This window comes from Lycorma delicatula, chromosome 2 (assembly GCF_047948215.1).
Source record: "Lycorma delicatula isolate Av1 chromosome 2, ASM4794821v1, whole genome shotgun sequence".
In the NCBI taxonomy this organism is placed as follows: Eukaryota; Metazoa; Arthropoda; class Insecta; order Hemiptera; family Fulgoridae; genus Lycorma; species Lycorma delicatula.
This window is the reverse complement of record NC_134456.1, coordinates 110,371,856-110,390,211: the sequence shown is the minus strand read 5'-3', so window position 1 is coordinate 110,390,211 and position 18,356 is coordinate 110,371,856. Positions and strand designations below refer to the sequence as shown.

Here is an 18,356-nt window from a genome sequence, read left to right as displayed (position 1 = left end):
TTAGACGGTTTTTAACATCTGCCACTCTTACAGGAAATGCATCCAAAACATCGCAGACTGTTGCCTTTCTGGCAGCTTCGTCTGCGATTTCATTACCTGTAATACCAGCATGCCCCGGAGTCCATACAAATACGCATCGCTGTCCTCGTTGTTTTAGTACGTATAAAATGGACAGGATGTTTGCAATTAGGAGATCCTTAATGTTCTTGTTCCGAATTGCGACGAGTGCACTTAATGAATCGGAACATATTAGCACTCTCTCTTCGCAATAGTGTTCAGTGTAGCGAAGAGCTTGCTGAATTGCAGTGAGTTCTGCCGTGTAGACACTGGCCACATCTGGCAGTCTCCAAAAGTGGGCTTCTTCATTTACATATATCGAGCATCCAACACCATGTTCGGTTTTAGAACCGTCAGTATAAATTCTAATATGTTCTTCGTAATTACTGACGGTTGCCAAAAATTCCTGCTGGATGATCACTGCTGGTTTCTTTTTTATTTCTCCTTGATAGAGATCCAAACTTGTATTAACCGCTGGCAAGAGCCATGGCGGTATTTCTCTAGTAGAAATTGCCAATGTATCTGGAATGGCAATTTCATATTTATTTCTTAATTCGTGGTACATAATTCCGGCTGGTCTGGAATAAGTAGCACGACGTTCGTATAATGCAGCCATGGGATGATTCGTAAACAATTTATTATTTATATGAGCAGGGAAAGCCCATATATTTGCTGCATATCTTAACAAGAGGATCTCTCTTCTATAATGTAGTGGCATTATTCCGGCTTCAGACATCAGACTAGCCGCCGGACTTGTGCGGAAAGCACCTGTTGCATATCTTATTCCGCTATTATGAACTACGTCTAACTTTCTTAAGTGCGACTTTCTAGCGGATGAATATACGATACATCCGTAGTCTAGTTTAGATTGAACCAATGCTTTATACAATCTCAATAATGTCTCTTTTTCTGAGCTCCAATTTAAGTTCGATAAACATTTTATAATGTTTAGGGCTCTTTTGCATCCATCACTCAAGTCCTGTATATGTAATCCCCATGTAAGGGATTTATCCAATACTAGTCCTAAATATCTTACGCTGTCTTTATATTGTATTGGATTATCATCAATTGTCAACGCAGGACTTTGATGAGGAATTCTCTTCCTACAAAAGTGTACACAGCACGTTTTTTCTGGTGAGAATTGGAATCCATTATTCCTTGCAACTTCATTTAGAGCATTGATCGCTCGTTGCAATTTGTACCTCACCATAGCAGTCTTGTTGCTGGCATATACGATTGCCAGATCATCAACATAGACGCTTTTGCTGATTTCTACTAGAATGGCTAATATCAATTTATTAATGGCAATGGTAAACAAGGTACCGCTCAACGGCGAACCTTGCGGTATGCCATTTTCCAAAATTCTTTCACATGAATATTCATTGTTGACGCGTACTTGGAAGGTACGGTCATTCATGTAGTTGCTGAGCAGTATAGGCAGATTGCCACGAATGCCCCATTCATGTAACTGGAGCATTATACCATGACGCCAGGTCATATCGAAAGCCTTCTGAAGATCAAAGAAGACTCCGACACAATGTTTCCTTGTAATAAAGCTGTTATATATAATGTCCTCTAAGCTGATCATTTGATCAGTGGTAGAATGGTATTGTCGAAAACCTGCTTGATACGGTGATATCAGGTTTTCATTTTCCAAAACCCAGACGAGTCGATTATTAATCATTTTTTCCAATATTTTCCCCATAGCACACGTCAAAGAAATAGGACGGTAGCTATTGGGGTCTGTTAAATTTTTATTTTTCTTTGGTACTGGAACAACATGAGCTTTTTTCCACTGCTGTGGGTACGTTCCATCCCGCCATATTTTATTATAAAGTTCTAATAATCTACACTTTGCAGTGGTATTCAGCTGCCTGATCATATTATAGTGGATTTCATCCGGACCAGCAGCTGTGTTACCTGCTTTTTCCAACGCTTTCGCGAATTCTTCCATTTTAAATGGTACATTATATGAGTAATTATACTCAGTTCTAAAATTTAGTAGACCTTCGAGTTCTTCTTTTTTGGTTCGAAAACCTTCCTCGTAGTTGGCCGTTTTGCTGGCTTTTTCGAAGTGATTGGATAACAGCTCTGCAATTTCATATGGAGTATCTTTTATTTCATCTTCATCTTGAAGGCTAGTTATGGGAGCAAAATCATTACGCCCACAAATCGCCTTCACTTTCCTCCAAACATCTGATGCAGTAGTAGTTTTGTCGATGGATGACACGTATTGCTGCCAGGATCGTTTTTTCGAATCTATCATAAGACGTTTTGCATACGCCCTGTATTTCTTAAAGGAAACAAGATTTTCTATACTAGGACGCTTCTTAAAGGCGTTCTTTTCTTTCTTTTTATAGCTTCACTTATTTCATCGTTCCACCATGGAACGGGTTTCTTTGTAAATTTCCCAGATGTTTTGGGAATATATCTCGATGCCGACTCAATTATTGCATTTGTTATGGCGTCGACATCGTCTCCGATAACTCCAGTTGTTTCCGGGAGTATCGTTCTAGCTGTGAAGCTCGTCCAGTCTGCCTTTTCAAATAACCATCTTTTAGGGATGGGATATATTGTTCTTGTAACATCAGTTACAATTTGCACCGGGAAATGATCGCTTCCATGCAGATCGTCTATAACATGGAAGCTGTACCTCGGTGCTATCGATCCGCTTATAAGTGCAAGATCTATACAGGACGTCGATCCATCTCTGGCATTGAAAAAGGTTCCTGATCCGTCGTTTAAAATAATAAGTTCTGAATTCATCAGGAACCCTTCCAGTTCTCTTCCACGGGGATCTACTCGATCTGATCCCCAAAGAGAATTATGAGCATTAAAGTCACCCACCAGTAAAACAGGTGGGGGAAGCTCGGAAATTAGTCTTGCTATGTCATCCTTATTCCAATCAAAACACTGCAAGTATATGCTGCAGACAGTGACCTGGAGCGGACGCTTCATTCTAACGGCGACCGCTTGTAGGTTTGTGTTTAGAACAACCGCTTCGGTGGTAGCTCTAGTCGATGTTAATATAGCTACTCCACCTCTAACTCTTATATTTGGCGGTTGATCTCGCCGAAATATATTGAATCCTTTTAATTTAAAATTTTCATTTCGGCGGAAATGTGTTTCTTGCAGACATATACAGGTCGGGTCTACATCATGTACCAAGCGTTGGAGCTCATGGATGTTTGAAAAACATCCATTGATGTTCCACTGTACTATCGACTCACTAATTTTTAATTAAATTATTGTCTGGGTTTTCCTTTCGGCCATCCTTTTTTTCGCTTCTTCTCCATGTTGCGAACAGCAGCATGTTCGCGGAGAAGGTCGTCGCCTGTAAGGCTTCCGGTCTCCGTGTCGGAGACCACCGAAGCCGCCGCCGACGACGACGGACATGGATCGGCGCCGGTTTCAGGCGCCGATTGAGAGGCGGCAACCTGCCCACTCCTCGACACGGGGATAGCACCGGTCACCGCCTGTGGGAGGGGGGACACTCGCCCCCCCCTGTGTGATTTTTTGTGGCCTCTGGGGTTTAGAGGCCAACTCAGTTGCTGGAGGCTTTGGAGCCTCCATAACAGTCTCTGTAGGAGTCACCTTTTTCTTTTCATCAAGAATCTCACTGAGGCGGACTTGACTTTCTGCTTTGGCGTCCGTTTTCTTGAGAGTAAGAGCAACTTTCTGTGTTTTATCTTTTTGTACTAATATCTTTGGCTTTATTGGCTCTTTACTATTGAGAGGTTTCATTTTATTGTCTATAATTCTTTCAATCATATTAGCCAAGGTCGGAGCAAGTTTACTTATGAGTTGACCCTCATCGACAGCAACTGGAGCAGTGACAGGAGCGGCAGCCGCAGCCTGAGCGTAAGTTGTTGTTGCTCTAGGCTTACGGGCGTTAACTATCTTCTTTGCATCGAAGTAGCTGACTTTTTGCAGGGTTTTTACTTCCTGCACAGCTACTTCATCTTTGTAGACAGGACAATTCCTTGATCTACAAGAATGCGCTTCTTTGCAATTAATACATGTAGGAGGCTCTTTACACGGCTCTTCCTCATGCTCCTCTTCACCGCACACGCATATTTGCGGTCTTTCGCATCTAAGAGCGGTGTGGCCAAAGCGTTGGCACTTGAAGCACCTCATTGGCTGTGGGACAAATGCCCGCACATCCAAACGGTGAATCCCCGCTCTTATCTTTTCTGGCAAAGTAGGCCGGTTGAAAGTGAAGACATGAGAAGCTGAGGGTAAGACCTCACCGTTCCTTCTCATGTTCAACCGACGGCACTCTATTACTCCTTGTGCTGCCAGTTCCTCTACAATCTCTTGCTCCGAACAATTTAAAAGATCCCGACAGACCACAACACCCCTTGAGGTGTTGAGCGTGCCGTGGGGATCAACACGTACTGCTAGCTCTCCAATTTTCTTCAGTCCTAGAATCTTCTGAGACTGTATATCATTAACAGTTTCTACATGAAGTCCCGTAAAAGTTTTTCTTATTTCTTTAACAGGGCCTCCAGCACATTTGTTTATTTCTCGAGCGATGAGGAAAGGACTCACCCTCGAGAAATTACCTTCTTCCTTCGTAATAACCAAATACTTGGGTTTTGGGATGCTGCTCTTGAAAAAAGCTTTCTGCAAGCTTTTTCTAGCCTCAATCTCACTCCTCTTAATCTCCGTACTCTTTCGGCGTTTCGGTTCAGGCGAAACAGCCGGCTCTAAACGAGGGTGTTTACGTGAACCCTCTGCCACGTTTAATTGTTCAGTTTCCATGAACAAATAATCCCTTCTGTAGTAAGGCTAGCCGCCGGGGTACACCCCCACTCCAGGGCTACCAACCCTGGAGGTCCGTTCCGGTACTCCGGTGGAACCGGCATATGTCCTGGCAGAGAGCGGATGCGCAGTCTCTGCACTGACTCCAGGCCCCTACCCACCGAAGCTTTCAGGGCTCCCATGCTCCGAACATGGGCACCTTAACTACATGCTTGCCATCGCGGGGGGCATGTGGACGACGAAAGGTCTCCGTTACACCTGCAAATAACTTTGACCGTGGCCGCCACATCGCCAGCTCTAACGGCGGTATTAATCCATTTCCGTAATCGTTAATAATGTCGTATCTGCAGGTGGCCGTAAAGTCCAGTCCTGTAATTCGGCCTATAGATGTAAATCGACCGAAAAAAATATATCCGAGAAACAACACTCGGAACCCCGTTAGCCAGCTATATGTAATGTACTTGAGTACAGCTGTTGCCGCCCTGGATGTGGAACGTAGATGTTGTGTTCCGGACGTGGGGAATATCTACCTCAGGGCTGAAAAGTTCTTTATTTCAATAATATAAAAAGATAAACTTTATAACGAAACAAAAATAAATTAAGTCCAACTGCAATAATAGACGTAGATAATATTTGTCATTTATTGTCGATATTATTCATTTTAAAAATGAATAATGTTAAGCAAATAGAATGTTAAGTAATAAAAAAGTACGTAAAAATAATAAAATAAAATGTAAAATAAAATAAAAAAATAAATAAATAAAATAAAATGTTATGCATGAAACCATTTCAATTTATTTAACTTCATTAATTTTACGACAAAAAAAACAAAATATTATTTAGATTGAAAGCTTTGAAGATGATGTTAAATGATTAAACTTTTTGTAGAAAACAGTTTAATAAATAATTTTTAAATAATATATAGCGTAAAACGTGATCGTTAATGTATACATATATTGTTGCGTGTTTGGGTTTCGAAAAGGGTATTGAGAGATAGCAGATGTAAAAATTCTTATAAATGCAATTTATTTACTCTTAAATAAAGTATTATGTACAAAATAGGTCAATTATAAGTCGTAGATAATGCACATATAATGCATTAATATATTCACATATTAATAAAAATTAATAAAAAAAATATAGTTTTTCTGTTCATAGATATGAAATTACATATATAAGTATATTTATACAAATACATATAATATTATAACAATGTAACGAGAAAATAACAGAAATTATTATGATTTTAGTAGTGCACAAGTTAACCTCTTATCTCTTCGTAAGGAAGGTCGACAGATACAGTTCTAACCCTACCAATTGAATTTTAACTCTGTTCTTTAGTTGCGTCTTTCAGCTACCACTAGTTATTGGACCTTATTAAATAAACGTTTTAGAAGGTTAAAACGTTTATTTGTGATTTGTGTATACCATTACTTCAGAAAAAAAGCGTGCAGTTATTATACACGCCATTTTAAAACTTTTACAAATTATAATAGATTTGTACACGAACATGAAATATTATTGTTACACATTATTAGCGTATTAAGCATATCAGTTAACATAACCTAGAGACTACTACGAACTACTTACGAAGTACTTGAAAAAAAAAATTAAAATACTTGTGTAGTTTAGCTAGCTGGGATTAAAGGTAAAATCTATTTACAATTATTTCATTGCTGATTATTCTGTACGAACCATTACGCTGAGTAATTTTTGTAAATTTTTCAGACAAAAAAAAAATCATTCTTGAGATGTTACAGAGATTTTCAGCGGTTAATTTGATAATGCCTAGTGATTTAAGCTTTATATAGTTTAATTAAACCTACTTAAATGTCGTATTGTATTATAATCGCGTTATATCATTGCCAATTAATTTGCAATCTAAAACCTCGTTTCCTATTAATTACGAAAAAATTAGATGATTGTATTTTATTTTTCAATCAGTTTTCTAATAATACAAGAACTAATGGATTTTCTGCTATTGCCCATTTTTCAGCTAATAGGTATTTCAACAAAATATTTTGATAAAAAAACAACATACACAAGTTTGTTTGCAAGAGTATTAATAAATTTAAAACCAGTCTTAAATCTGTAAAAGATTAAAAAACACGATTGCCAAAAAAAAGTAAAAAAAATAGGATGTACAGCCAATGCAGATTATAATACGACAGTGTAATGTAGAAGTGTGAAGCCCCTAAATTTCGGACCACTGTCATTAGATCCGTGAAGGCTTTATGCCAGTATGACTTGGCTGTAGTATTTAAATTGATTAAAATATCCGCGTACTATAAACTTCCCGTTGCCTATATCTTGTAATTGACATTGAAAACAATGAAACATCATCATGAACAATTGACATTGTTCATTTCGTTCGACGTATTGATTTTTCTGCGTTATTTGTATATAATTTTTTTTTCAGTTTTTTAAAATTTATTTAAACATATATATATAGCTAGCCTACATTCCGTTTTGGACGTCGTGTAAAAAACCAGTATTTAAACTTTTAAGGAGTAAAAATATAAACTTATATAATAAAATTTACTTTAATAATAACTGCAGAGTTACATTTATTAATTAAATTATTTAATATGTTTAATGAAGTTAACAAGCTAATTAATACCACTAATTAAGCGACAGAATATTGCTTAAAAGAAAAAGAATAATTTGTAATCGCTTAAGCAGTTTATTTTTATTTTTTAAATTTACAGGAAGAGTTGTTGCGAAGTTAATATTAGTTTTACTAACGGCACTTTATCTTAGCCAATAATTTTTCAGTTTAATAATTTGGTTTATAATTACACAAGAAATTCAAGGATGATATTACTTTTATTTTTCAGGGTGCAAAACAAGCAATTCTTTATCATTATTGAAAAAAAAAAATATATATATAAAGTTTATTTATTTGTCTTGAAACAACAAAAAAAGAATTAAAGATGTTTACAATTCTTTACTACTTTTTAATCTTATTTCATAAACATGTAAAATGCCTACAAAATTTCTAAAAGATATATCAATTAACTGATAGCTAATCTTTTCTCATTTTCCTTGACAAATTTAGGCATTTTTAGAGTAACAGTTTTTCAGTTAATGTCTGTTTTCCAAGTAGTAGCTATTTCAATGAGGAATTATTTTATCAGAATTAAAAATCTGATGTGGACACGACTTCCTTGTACGCCTATTAAGTTACATATATTTTTTATTCCATTTTTTTTGTTGTTATTATTGCATTATTATTCATTGTATTTTTTTTTTATTATCAGAAGTTAATAATTAATAAATCAATACACTTAAATTTAAAAAAAAAGTTATAAAAAATAAAATGAAGTCGGATTCGAACCGATGTGCCTTCCCCTTGTAAAATCCAAATATTTCATTAATTGAAATTTTATTGGGCTAAAACTCTGAAATCGGTTCTATGACAGAACAGAAGTTCATAAAACAGAACATGAAGAAATAGAACACTGAAAAAACAGAATAGCGAAAGAACAGAACAGTGAAGAAACAGTATTATGAACAAACGGAACGTATCATATTTACATTCGTCTAATTTTAATTGATTAAAGAAAATACAGTATTTATTTTTTGACTATTGAAGGGAATAATTACAGAAATACTTATTCATATAATATAATTGTAATTAAATTTTCTAATGAAATTTATTTAGGATTCCTGGCACAAAACATGTGTTTAAACAAAATAGCAAACCCAAATAACAACAAATAAAGTATTTTATTTAATTATTTTTATTTAGTCATATTTTTATGCCATAATCGCAGAATAGGGTAAGAAACAAAATGTTTATTATTAATCTTATTGTTTAATTATATCTACTGTTTGAGTAATAGGATAAAACACTTTGGTTTTAGAACGAATACAAGTAGGCTGTTTGCTTATAAATCCAAAAACACTAAGCTATAAATTTAAAATCAATTTAGAAATTTAAACACTTTTACCTACAATCATCAAAAGAATTGTTATAGAATGTTATTACAGGTTGAAAAAACTTAAAAAAAATTTAAACACTATCAGGCACTAAAACACTCTTTAAAATACCGTATTTATTCGAGTATCCCCCGCACTTTTTTTCTTGGAATTGGAGAGAAAAAATAAGAGTGCGGGGTTTACTTGAAACATAGCCTTTAGCCAGGATAATTTATGAAAAGTAAACGTTTTCTTAGAAGTATCTAAATTCAATCACATAAATATAGTTACATTAGGATTTCGTTTATCAATACCGGATGCCGCATATACAGAATATATCCTTAATTATTAAATCCTGTTCATATTATTGATAGGAACGAAGTTACGGTATTTTTATAAAACTGATTCATTCTGTATAGGCTGCATCCGGTTCTAATGACACTACAGTTAACAGTATCAGTTACCGATCGTCGTCTTGTCTATTCGCCATAGTCATTGTACTGTTTGTATATGTGAACGGTTATGTGCATTTTATCTGTTTAGTTTATTTTGTAAAGTTTAATACGGTGATTTATTTTAATTACAGCATTAAAATGAGTACAAAAGAACAGCGTCTACGATCTTTTACAGTAAATGAAAAACTGCGCGTTATAGAAGAGGCTGAAAAAATTTGAAATCGGCGGCAGGAAGAAAATTTGACGTAGATGAAAGCTGCATTCGAGACTGGCGTAAGAAGAAACAACTTCTGGTGAAAGGCACTGGTAATAAAAGGGCTTTTCGTGGCTTAAAACCAAAATACACAGACATAGAAAAAAAATTGTATGACTTTGTTATAGAGAAAAGGAAATGCGGTTATGCTGTCCGACAGAAATGTGTCAATCATATGCTCGTGAAATCTCTAAATCATTAAATAAAGTTGATTTTAAAGCAAGCTGTGGATGGATGACACGATTTTTTGGACGAAATGATTTGTCAATAAGACGAAAGACGACCATTTCTCAACGACTTCCAGACGCTATGAAAAAAAAAAATTACATTTTCACAAATACAAAATAAATCTTAGAAAAAATAAAGGCTATTTGCCTTCTCAAATAGGAAACGCTGATAACCCCCCCCCCCCCTATAAATTGAAATGCCATTTGACAAAACCGTAAATAAGAAAGGTGAAAAAACTGTTACGATTCGCACTGGTGGTAATAAAAAACAAAGGTGTAGTGTTATGTTTTGTATTACTTCTGATGAATCAAAATTACCTCTGTACATTGTTTTTAAAAGAAAAACTCTTCCTACCGTACAGGTAAATGGAGTTATTATCAGACCACAGGAATCAGATTGGATGGACGAAACCTTAATTTTAGATCGGATCAGGTGTGTATGGCAAAAGCGATCAGGAGATTTACTTAATAAAAAAAATACCGGTACGGTAGTAATGGATATTTATCGGGGACATACGACTGATAAAGTGAAAGACATTTTAAAAAGGGGTATGACAGACCAAGTAATAATTCCAGGCGGATTGACATCTCTATTGCAACCACTAGATGTCTGCATTAATAACCCGTTCAAATCTGCATTAAAACAACTGTACAGTAAATGGATGGCTGATGAAAATTTCTTTCTCACACCTACAGGAAGAATCAAAGGCCCAGATTTTAACCGGATTTGTGTTTGGATAAAAGGTGCTTGGGAAGGTATTTCCACGGAATTAGTAAGGAAAAGTTTAAAAAAATTCGGAATATCTAATGAACTTGATGGTAGTGAAGACGATCGATCACCTTTGGCAGAGCGACGTGGAGACTACCGGTAACTCTTCTATAGACATTGACAGTGGCAGTGATTAATTAAAAATAAAATCCGATATTAAAAAGTGTATTGAAATGATCCTTTTCAACATGATACTTTCTTTTCGTTTTACTGGCCTACTGATTCTGAACTAAGCTATTACTTACGGTAATTAATTATTAATGTAATATCAATATTGTCATTTAAATGAACGAATTAAATGCTTTACTTTCTGAATATTTTCGTATTTACGTACTCGTATTTTTTATCATATCTGTTGCACTTTAAAATACCGGTATGTACTCGATTTTTTTTTTGTTGATTTTCGGTCCGGAAAATCGTGGTGGGAGGCTTATTCGGGGGCCGGAAGTGCTCTAATAAATACGGTATTTGATTGAAAAAATAATACAAAAAATACAGGTAACTTTCTTAAAATCCCATTAGAAAGATTAGGGATTAATAATTACACAAACCCATTACACGGATTTTAATGTGCTCTTCCAAGAAACGAAAAAAACTACCTATGATCACATTACAAATTCTCAATTTGAATTTTAAAATTTTTGTTTCGTCTTCGTAACATAGACAATTGTCAACAATAAGTCCGGCCAAAGAAAATCTACTTTTGGTATTTTTACAATTTTTATACCATCGTATTCTATCAACAATTCTGCATAATTAAAACCCACATTTATTAAAATCGGTTGATAATGAACAAAGTGATGAATTAATATTTGAATAAAGGTGTAGTAACATCGAACATTTTCAGTAATAAGTCCGGCCAAAGAAAATCTACTTACGGTATTTTAAAAATTTTTATACCGTCGTATTCTATTAACAATTCTGCATAATTAAAATCCACATTTATTTATTTATGTTATTTAATGACGTTTCGCGGCTCTTTTTAGCTACATCTTCAGATATAATTTTTTATTTTAAGTTAGACCTTCGCGTTATAATAAAAAAACCAATCGAAAAATAATCATCAAGAGGTCAGGAATTATTACAAAAATTTCAGTAAATAGTTCCAGTAAGTAGCAAAAATGTTCAGTAAGTACAACATGGGTTTACCAAAAAATAAATATATAATATAATCGTTCATTTATTAAATATTATGAAAGTTAGTGTTCGATATTTTAATTTTGATTCAGCTAAAACTTAAATTGTATAGTTAATGAAAATATTGTTTTTTTTTATAAAATAACTTTATCAGATTCAGTGAAATGATACTGCTGATTATATTTTAAGACATCAGACCATTAATTTAGTATTTATACAAAAACGAACTAAAACGACAAAATAAAAATAATAATGGATATTTGTTCTTTCCTATTCTGCCATTACAGGATAAATATTAATAATTAAATACAAAATTAATAAATAGATAATATAAATTAAAGGTTTTTTACTTTATTTAAACCCATGTTTTGTGTCAGAAATCCTAAATAAATTTCATTAAAAAATTTAATTATAATTATATTATATGAATAAGTATTTCTGTAATTATTCCCTTCAATAGTCATCAAATAAATACTGTATTTTCTTTAATCAATAGAAATTAGATGAATATAAATATGATATGTTCTGTTTTTTCCTTGTTCTGTTTGTTCATAGTTCTGTTTCTTCACTGTTTTGTCAAGTTCTGTTCTGTCCGGTTACGCTGGAATCAATAAAAATAAGTATAGCTTGTCCAAGCCGAATTGGCACAGATCTGGTCTTGGCAATGACTGCCTAGGCAGCGCGGGGCTGTAATATGATACTTGTGAAAGACAGTATGTGTACGGTATAATAAATTTTAAGGTATATATATATATATATATATATATATATATACACACAGTATATTAACTCGCTCTTGGACTATGTAGGTGAGATTCATGGTATGGAACATTTCAGTCGAATTTTAAAGCACTTCCGCTTATCCATTCGCTCTGAAATTTTGCATGCAGGTTTTCTCCTGATGACAATACATTTTAACAACATTTTCAAGTCGCTAAGATGCCCCTAAGTTGTTAAGTAAAAAAAAGCCCCTTGAACTTATGCAACCTCGCTTACATGCATATTTTCTTACTGAAAGAAATTTTTATAATGAAAGATAACCTTGCCTGTTTCGGTAAGTTTGATTTTAAATTCGCGACCGAAGTTTTGGGAAAATTTAATACCTTAATAATCGGATTCGAATTTTCGGGTGAAAATCGCAAATATCTCGAAAACGGTTGGTCCTAGCGCTTTCAAACATTTTCCGATCCCCTGGGCGGTAAGCCCATCCGCTCCCAGTGATACCCATCGGATGATAATATTTTCAAGTGTCCTCGGGGCGCCGTTCGGAAATTGGGGAGGGGTTCGATGGGGCGCCACCGTAATATCTCGGCAACCGCTCGTCCGATTTTCACGATTCAAACGGCGAACGTATCAGTAGGTCGACCGCTAACTGTTTAGCACATCCGTTACACTGTTGATCGACCCGATCTTGGCTATCCGGAAATTAAATCGTTGGCCCTATGTTTTGGTTGCTGTCACCCACCGTAAAACGTACCGATCCATTCTTTCGCTAAATACGCTCAAACCTGTGCGCTAACGCAGCTGTAAAATATAAACTTATGAAGACGAATAAGTAGAAAATAAAAAAATATATATAAAAAAACAATCTAAAAACCACTCTTATATTAAGTGCACAAAAAGGAGAGAATAAAATACAAAAATTAAAAAACCACTCTTAAATTAAACGCATTAAAATGTAAAAAATAATTTAGGACGGTATCTCAGAATGGATTTGACAACAAGCTTTGATGGTGATATGTAAGATTATGTGAAAGTTATAGCTACAAATTAAAAATTTGATGTTTTTGACAGTTTTTTTGGCCTAAAGAGTGGGTTGCGTACATCCCTCTTTTTTTTCGGTGTGGGAGGCCATACCTTCCAGAACGAAGGGCGAAAAGCGTAGAATAAACAGTAGACATCAGTAGTGTGCGTGTTTGGCTTGGATATTTTATACAGTTATTAAACTATGAATAAATAAATTTAGGACTAATCAGTAATAGCCGATTAGTCTGCATTTATATTGATAAAATGAATAAGAACGAATTAAAATAAGACGTAATTAAAGTAATCAATTACTACAAAAAAAATTATTTTTAAGTCTTATTTAAAAGTAACTCTTGTCTTAACTGCTGTGGAGGAAAACGTTCTGAAACGATCGCTTAACATAAAGTTCACTGTTATGCAACCTTCTTCATTAGACAGTCCGACTGTTATTTCTTTTTTTTTTGAGAGAAACTGATTATTGCTCGAATTAGGACGAAATAACACTTGTAGTCATATTACTATCATATTTTACTTCACATCTTTATTATCTTTATCATCATATATTTCTTTATTATCATACATTACTTCATTGCTAATGTAAATTTTTCTTATCACACATATTTTCTTACACCGTTTATTACAACAAAAATATATATTTTTTTTCTTTTTCTGTTGGTCAAAGATCTACCAAACTGGGTGAAAACAATAAGAATACTCGTAGCTTAATTATTAAGCAGTTAATAACGCGTAATTTTAGAATTTTTGCTTGTTTCACTCGGGATTAAAATTGTGTTCCTTTAAAAAGTAGGAAGACTGAAATTTTATAGGTTAAGAGCAAAGTGAATGACATCACCAATTTCTTTATCGTTGCTATGAAGCGAGTTAATAGTCACAAACTCATTGACAAAGATACAGGTATACTGCCCGATTAGCATATCCTTACCTCGAAAACAGTAACAAAATTATCATTTACTCTTGTAATGCGAAATATTATCATATACTTTATTCAGAACGTTTGTTACATATTTATTAGTCTTTGGTTAACTTATTAATGCAACCTCACTAACTTAAGAATTGTGTTTATTTTACTCATAATTTTACATAATATATATTAAGTAGTTAAATTTAAATTACAATTATTTACTATTCGAGGCAAAAACAATACTTTTTTTTAGAATTTATCATAAATATACGTGAATATGTTTGATTTAAAGTAAAAATATTTAGCTTTAATTTCAAATTTTACCGGAATAAAAATTGAATGAATTTACATACATCCTACAGAATACTACATCCTACCCGGCTTTATTAGAAAAATTCCCCGCTGCAGTGCAAAGGTATTTTTTACTGACGAATTTGCAATCTATCGCAGTTCGCGTGCCAGAAATGTGTTATTTTGGGAAAAACAAAATTCTTATTACCGGACAGAGTTGGAAAGAAATCCACCAAACGATATGGGGTGGAATGACTTAAAATAATGACCATTTGTTTTGTCATTATTTTTTTGATGGACCAGTGAATGCATAAACTTATTTAGAGATATTGGTGGCGTGGTTAATGCCACAGCTTCAAGAGAAGGATCTTATGGGACGAGTATGGTTGCAGCAGGATGCAGCACCTGCACATTTTGCTCTATCAGTCTGTGCGTTTCTGAATGAAACCCTTCCAGGACGTTGGATTGGCCGCGGTACTCCATCATCACAAGTTCCGTTATCATGGCCACCTCGAAGTCCTGATCTCAACACACCACAATTCATTATGGGGAATTATCAAGGCACATGTATCTCCACGTCGCTACACCTCAAATGAAGAATTGTGTGACGCTGTGAGGGACGCCTTCCGTAACGTAACACGAGAAATGTTCCGTCGCATGTCACAGAGGACGTGGTGACGTATAGAATTGTGGGTGCAACATAAGGGCGAACATACAGACCCACTGGATCATTAAAATTAATACTATGTATCAAATGAGTAAATAAAATAATTCGTTATTATATCGCATTTTTCATTTATAACTCATTACAAATTTTTAGTTCTAACTTTAGTGGGTACGGTGACTTCCCGACCACTCTGTAATTAATTTAGTATTTGACAATCAGAGTTATCGAGATTTATGTAATATAATTTTTTTTGTATTATAAATGTTTGATACTTGTTTTTGCGTTACATAATTTGGTTTAATTCTTAACATTTAAAATAAATTGATTTGTGGGGGAGTTGACTGTTTCTTTCAGTGAACATTTTATTTGTTTTAATGATTTGTAAGTGTTAAATTATATATATATTTTATATAATTGTATACAACATTTTTTACATGTTCCAGAAGCTACGTAGGTTCCATTACACACACACACACACACACACACACACACACACACGCACACACACACACACACACACACACACACACACACACACACACACACACACACAAATATATATATATATATAAAACACTAAATGATATAAATATATATTATATTATTTTTCCCTTCCTAATAAAATCACTAGCGAACTAGTCAGACAAATCATCCAAAAATAGATTTTTCATTGGACATTAAAATCCCCAAAAGAGCACAAGATGACAGATTATTGCTGTAGCCACTTAAAAACATATTTACATTTAAAATAAATGTTGTCATATCTGTCAAACCGGGTGTAATAATCCCGCAATTCTTAAAAGCTCATCCTTAATGAAAATTCGTTCAAAAAATTATAAGACGAACTACATTCATATGTTTTATCGCCAAGGTTTATTCTTAGATCATCCTTTTTTCTTTCTTTTTTCTATCTTCCTGACGTACTCCACCTTTGATTCCAGAGTGTCTGACCTCGGAGATGGAATCTGCCGATCCTCCGCAGTAAATCACGAATATATTTGGCTACCGACATCAGATGATACCGGCCCAGATGATACGATGAGCATTGTATTAGAATCGAGAGTTGACGCACTCACCGCTAAAGTGTTTTGGGCAGCTTAACTGCTCACCCCCTCTTTTAAAGGCCTCCGTACTTTCAGGGGCTCCGTTGTTGCTTGTGCAACACTCTCTTATCTATCTTCATTATTTCTTCTTCCTTAATTCTCTGAATGGGGATTTTCTCGATCTCTACTTGCGATGCATTTAGTTCAGGTTTTCTCTGAGCTTTCGTTTCATTTTCCTTCGCCTTAGAACTGGTCGAAGGCTCATTCCTTCGACCAGTTCTATCTTTGTTTGAAACAAACAAAGAAATCTTTGTTTTAAGAACATCTGCTACCGGTTTTTTGGCTGGCTTCTCAAATTGATCGACTTTTCATTTCTCAATAATGATGCTTTGACCATGCTCGCTAGAGTTGTTGCAAGTTCAGAGATTACGTGTTTTAGTTTGAAGAAGACTGCAGGAGCTGCAGCAACCTGAGTGTAAGACGCAAACTTTGGCGATACGCTAAGCGTAATCTTTCTAGTATGGCAGTAGCTGACCTTTTGTATGGTCTTCATCTCCTGGATTACTACCTCATCTTTATAAACCGGACAGTTTGGCGATCTCAGAGTGGTGCCTATGACAATTGACACAGACAGATTGATCTCTGCACAGGTCATCAGGAAACAATGGCTCACCACAAACCTAGATTTGCCTTCTCGTGCATTGAACTGTTGTATGTCCGTATTTCTGACATCCAAAACACAGCAATGGGATCGGGATGAAAGTACGTACGTACATTTAATTTATGAAAGCCAGTTTTAATCTTATCTGGACACTTAGGTTTGTTGACAGTCAGGACGTGAGGCGCGTAGAGTACAACTTTTCTGTTTCGACGTTTGTTCAGTCGTCAACATGCAACAACTCCTTGTCCATGAAGTTCCTCAACAACTTCATCTTCTGTAAGTTCAGAAAATCCCTACACACAACTATTCCCTTGGAGGTATTTAGTGTACCATGCGGTAAAACCTCAATATTTATTACTCCCATCCTTTTGGCTTTAAGTAGCCGTACCGGTTGTAGGTCGTTGACAGTTTCAACAAATAGTTCCACAGCAGTATTCCTTGTCTCCTTAACAGGTTCTCCTGCAGCTTCCATGATCTCTGAAGTAGTTATAAAAGGATTGAATTTTGTAAAATTCCCTTCTTTCTTCCTTACCACCAAATATCTTGGAATCGCTTCACTATCCTTTGGTCGAAACTTACTTCGATTCTTCTTTTCAATATCACTAAACTCAATCCTCTTCCTTCCGCTTGGAAAGACAAAGGCTCTCCTAGACTAGGACTTTTATGTGGACCCTTTGCAACAGAAGTCGTGGAAGTTGAAGTTTCCATGAATTAAGTTTTGCCAGTCAATATGTCGCAAGGTGCGGGCGGAGAGACGGTTGGGCATTCCACGGACCATTGATCCTGCCTGGGTTCCCCCAGTCAGCCGCCTCCCACAAATTTACCCTGGTCGGGTTGTCAGGTACTGACTGAACAGCTATATCGACATTCTAGGGCCCGAACGTAGCACTAAAGGATCGGATACTCTTACCCATTGGGCAATCCCTGTGGAGGGCCGAAGTGACTTACTCTCGTCGAGCGGGACAAGACTTTGGCAGAGTAAGCTTATATTACAGTTCACCCCTAACCTGGCTTCCACCACCGGGAAGAGGCATAAGCACTTCCCGTTCGCACTCCGCTTAACCTTGGAAAGAAAGAGACCAAAATCGATCACAGGAGTAGATAATTTTGATAAAAGTGCTATACTTTGAACGGTATACAGTTTTTACTGGGAAAGTTTGTGACCTATCAGTAACGAAATTAATGATCAAACTGAAAGAAGATACAAATCTCAAAGGTAATGGACTAGTCTAAAGAAATGTTAAAAAAATTGGATTTCGGTGGATCAGAATGAAAGATAACAGAGCTATTTCAATAAAAGCACATGATATTATAAGTATTGCAACTACTGTAATCCTATAAGTGAATATAACCACCACAAAATAATGACAGTATAGATTCTACACTGTCCCGTTGGCCGTCCAGATAGGCTATCTTCTACACTGTGTAAAAGATAGCTTATCT

The 18,356-nt window shown here is 35.2% G+C and overlaps 1 protein-coding gene across 3 annotated transcripts in view; it reads left to right on the top strand.

Moving 5' to 3' along the window:
* The window catches only part of LOC142319116 (uncharacterized), an 83,841-nt gene that overhangs the window by 8,337 nt on the left and 57,148 nt on the right, over window positions 1-18,356 (top strand). The window contains exon 1 of one of the 3 annotated variants that reach the window (XM_075356039.1): window positions 6,190-6,469. The exons of the other annotated variants lie outside the window; for them this stretch is intronic. The gene's annotated coding sequence lies outside the window, so the exon portion shown is untranslated. Of the gene's footprint in view, window positions 1-6,189; window positions 6,470-18,356 lie in introns of those variants that run through there. 3 annotated transcript variants of the gene reach the window in all.